The 4,959-nt window shown below is 35.3% G+C and overlaps 1 pseudogene; it reads right to left on the minus strand.

Moving 5' to 3' along the window:
- Nucleotides 1–366: 366 nt before the first annotated feature.
- Nucleotides 367–1,148, minus strand: LOC101264823 (cullin-1-like; annotated as a pseudogene).
- Between the last annotated feature and the right edge of the window lie 3,811 nt (nucleotides 1,149–4,959).

Genomic DNA, 4,959 nt, shown 5'->3' on the forward strand with positions numbered 1-4,959 from the left:
ATTAGGAACATTAGCTTTAATGGAAACAGAGTGCCCTTCCTAGGCCCTCACATGATCGATCTTGAAGTGAAATCATGTCCATGATATTGGTGACCACCTCTTTGGACTCCTTGAGTAGCTTAACACTTTTTTGAGCCTATTGCGTTTCTCATTCAGCATTCTTTCAATACCACAACCACAAGGTGCCTTCAGATCCTGAATGATCTCGTCTTACATCTCCTTTTTAATCATGTTTCAAAACTTAGACTTGGTGAGGAGCATGGATCATGTTTTGCAGTTTTGGAGCCTTAAGTGTGTGAGGAGTGATCCATATGCCTTATATGTTCTCTTTTCTTACAAATGGCTAGTGATCAATGGGGACTGGAGTCATGGTTCATAACAACTCATGTCGCATTCTATATGGAGTGGTATTAAAAATGGAAAAATCTTTCCTAAATTATTCTTCATTTTTGATCTTTTGAGAGTCTTTCCTGAATAAGTTCCCAGAATCAGTTCAATGGTTTTTGAATCAAACTTCCCATTGACGTTACATGTACCCAATGAATAAGTCCATGTGAATTTCCTGTGTTTTGCTTTTGTCTCATAGAATTCCTTGAAGACTTGTACACACTTAACCATTTCCACAAGGAGACTCAAATAATTAGATTTATGACTTTGCCAGAACCTACTTGTAAGAGCTGCGACAGTCAAATCAATTCCAGGATTCGGGTTGTTGCTGAGATATTCTTGAAAATTGTTCTGACTTTCCGTAGCCAAAGTCATGTCTGTCACCATTCCCACCATCTTTGATGTAAACTGTCCACCACATAGTTATATTAGCTTTGCTATGATAAGCCTTTCGTGGTCATCATTGGCACTTTTATCAAAGAGCAACCGATGAGAAAGCTTCTTCCCGCAGAACTCCGCAAAAAGGTCTTTGTCATTAATGTATACGAGAATCTTGACTCCCTTATCTGAGGTCTCCTCATTAGCATCATCGCTGAGTTTTTCACTGCCACCTGTTTTATAAATATAATCACAATTGGAAGCAAGGAGCACTACACTTGAACAACCAGATACAATCTTGTTACAGAAGAACTCAAATGCCTCCTTGAGAGCCTTATGAAAGAGAGTGTTTTATTAGCAAAATAGTTAGTAACATAAGCCATATTGCACTTTCTCTAAAAGCAAATATATGGATAGCAAGTGTCGTTTTGCTCACGGTTTGGCAGGTACGGATGTAATTTCTTTCTTATTTCTGGTGTAGTGATATATGATATCAATGTATACACTGATATTACTGAAGGTCGATGATTTATGATTGATTTGGATTGCTGTAATTGTTTGTTCTGCTTGGTTAGATTTTATTTAAGTGAAAGTGCAAGTCGATAAGCATATTAAGGTTGCCTTTATCTTTTCTGGTGAACAACAACTTATCTTATCATCTATCAATGTTTATAATGAGATTTCTTAATATTGATGATTTACATTGATTTTTGGCTTGCTGGGTTGCTATGTGAAAGTCAAGAAACGTCAAATGTAGCTCAAGTTGTAATACATTTGTGAGAATTAGTTCACAACCTCATATGCTTGCACCAGATTATGCTATAAGTTGTGTATGTTTCAACACACATTTAAACATTTCACAGAAGTGTAGGAATGGAAAGCAACTCAAATTAGCAATATCAATTGTACAAATTCAAGCCTTAATCAATTTCTTCTCGACTAAGATGAACCACAGATGCAGTAAAAACTCATCAAGTGTCTTAATTGTTGTCGACACTTGCTCAGATGAGTTGGAAGTGTGTTCTTGTTTATCCACTTGAATATCTCTTTTCTGATCTGTAACTTCTGTTCTTGTATCCTCTTGTGTATTAAAAATAGTTTGAGATTGAGAGCTTGTCATTATAATCAAGGGAGTATGTGGCCTTAAAGCCAACTGTGAAGTCTCAGAATAATGGTCTCCCTCATCTTAAGTCAAGAGAATCTAAGAACATATATGTTAAAATTAAATATAATGAATCAGTTGATTCTCCACTTTTTTCTTCCTTTCAGGACTCATAGTAAATTTGGACAAAAGCTTTGTATGTTTTTGCTTCATTGCAGGGAAACATGAGTTTCTTTGTTCTTTTTCTCCTCTGTGGTTGTCTTCTTGTCTTAACTTGTATATTATGTCTTAAAGAATGGTGTTATTGATTATTTAACATTTATCTCATGTTGGATTTCAAAGAGGGTTGAATGGATTTCGTCAAAAACATACTAGTTCCACAACCCAACTAAAATTTGATGGTATTACTTTAATATGGACAAATGTCGCAAGAGATGAAGAAAGGCGGAATTTACTGGCTTGGAGCACAACCTTCCTCATGTCATCCATCACCGTTGTTTTCTGGCGCTTGTACTTCTCAAACTTTATAACAAATGGAAACAATGCGATGAGAGATTGCAAAGCTGACTATGCTAATGTGAAGAAGTTCATGGAGAAACATATGGATGAAGCTGATGATAGCGAAAAAGAGACTATTCTGATGAAGAGTAGATTATGTTCTGTGTATTTAGATAATTTCTATGAGATTTAGACTTGTTACTCGTAGTATACAATGTGGTAATGTTATTCATAGTATACAATGTGGTTAGTATGTTTAAGTTGTGATCTATTTAAATATTAAGTGTGGTAGTGTTACTCGTAGTATATAATGTGGTCAGTATGTTTAAGTTACGACCTATTGGAATCTTAAGGGTGGTAGTATTACTTGTAGTATGCAAGGTAGTTTGCACATTTAGGTTGTAACCCCATAAGAAAGAGATATGTGGTAAATGGAAGGTGTTCTAAGTAAAGGCTAAGGGTGGGGAAGCAAGGGGTCTAGACCTGAACTTTATTGTTCTGTTCATATCTTATGAGGTGGGCACCGGGTTGACCGATGATACCTACCAGTATGTATTGTTGTATTAATACTACTCTTGATATGTCTTTTCACGTAGTCTGGATTCAGGATTTGTGACGTTTCATTAGGTGAAGACAATGAAATCCTCGAGCATCTTCGACTCTTCCTTCCGCATGGTGGGAGTTGTGTCCTTTTATATCTTGTTGTAATTCTTAGCAGCTCTTATTATCTGTTAGGCTAGATCCTTGGGGTTATTGAGTTACAAATTGACTAGTGCATGAATAATAGGTCGTAATGAAGATTTACCTTCAATATGATTATTTTCTTAAACTTCATTGACTTGCCTTCAATTTGTTTAAATTCTGCATGTTTTTCTAGTTGTTGGGTTATGAGGGTTCTCCTAGTTAAGTGATAGAGTGGGTGCTCGCACAGCCCGGTGGATTGGTTCGTGACAATAACCCAATTAGATTGAAGTCGAATACTATAGAGAACTTTTTTAGATATCATTATAATTTGTCAATAAAATATTAATTAGTAACTACTCTTCTCGATTCGGGGGGTTTATAATGAGAAATTACTAACTATTCTAGGTACTTGGATTTTTATTATAAACAATAGAGACGAAATAGGGTTGCAATTCATATATTTCGAAACTCACACAAATAGTTTACTATCAACTCATTTAGGTGTGTTTGTTGTGAAATGTTAACGAATTTTGGGGTCTGCTAAAGCCTCCCTACCGAATTAAGAAAATATCACCCTAAGTCCTGGCTTGCACTTAGTAGTTGAATTAATTTTGTTCACATTGAAATTATAGCCTCTGGTGAGCTATCCTCTCTCGAGCTCAACCTATTAAATTGAGGTTGGTACCTCCAGCCTATAAACATTTTTTTTTCTTAATATTAACTACATTTATCCAACAATTGAGAATATTGATGAGTTCTTATTTACAACAATTTAGAAAGGTAATTTTTACGAAAGAATCACAATACTCAGTTGATCATCACTTCATGAGAAGATATTATTGTAAAGAAACTATTTCCATCATCACTGCTCTAAATTCAATAACCCTCTTACCCGGTTGGTCAATTTTAACAATTCTCAAGAAACTACCATTTTACCCCTTCTGATTTCGTCCTTGAGTCTTTTGTTTGAGTGTTGAAAGTTGGTTTCAGACATAGAGTAAAAGTTGAGAATTTTATAAGTTTTTTTTTCAATTTTTTTAAGGGCTAAAGTTGTTTAAAATGGTTTTTGGTGTATTTTGGAGTTTCTACTATCAGATTAAAATTTCATTGATTTCATCAATCTGGGCATATGGAAATTGATCTAAGAGAGTTACTTTTTTTTTAATTTAATAATGGTCATGGAAATTTTATTGCATAATGAGTCTGTACAAAACATGCCACAATTGTGACCAAAAAATGATGAAAAGTTGCCACATAACAAACTTAGCCTAGCCCAAAGTGTTGCTTGTGTTCCTTGTTTTGATTCTTAATGTTGAAAGTTGTGCTTTGTCTAAGAGAGTTGTTGGTTTCAGATTCAAATATTTTTGAGGATTTGATGTCCTAAGTTAGAAAATTGGTGCAATTTTAGTCTATGGATTAACTTTGGTCAATATTTTAGAGTTTGGATGCTCATATTGAATTTTTGAGAATTCCATCGGACTTAGTGGATGATTTTAGTACTAGGTGAGGTCTTAGTTCAATTTTAGAGTTCCTGAGCTTGGTTTGGCCCTTCTAGGCATTATGATTATTTTTTTTTGTGATTTACACAAGACTCGAATCAAGGAAACCTTATATTTATATTTTGATGGTTCCATCGAGCCAGAAACATTCTCTAGAATTAATTTACATACACAGTTTGTGTGTACTGGGTTCTGAACAAATTTTAAGGGTCCTTTTGATGATTTTCAGTTGGTTGATTTTCTTTTTTGTGTTGCCGAAGCCAACCCTAGGCGATGGCGGAGGGGTGACCTTGTGGGAGGTCAAGACAATGACCTCCACATTCATGAAACGACAGGACAGTTCGTGGGGATCTAATAAATTGAGGGGTCGCTTCCGCGGACAGGGTCCATGTTCGCGTAGAACCTCTAGAC

The sequence above is a fragment of the Solanum lycopersicum genome, chromosome 5 (genome assembly GCF_036512215.1).
Source record: "Solanum lycopersicum chromosome 5, SLM_r2.1".
Taxonomy (NCBI): domain Eukaryota; kingdom Viridiplantae; phylum Streptophyta; class Magnoliopsida; order Solanales; family Solanaceae; genus Solanum; species Solanum lycopersicum.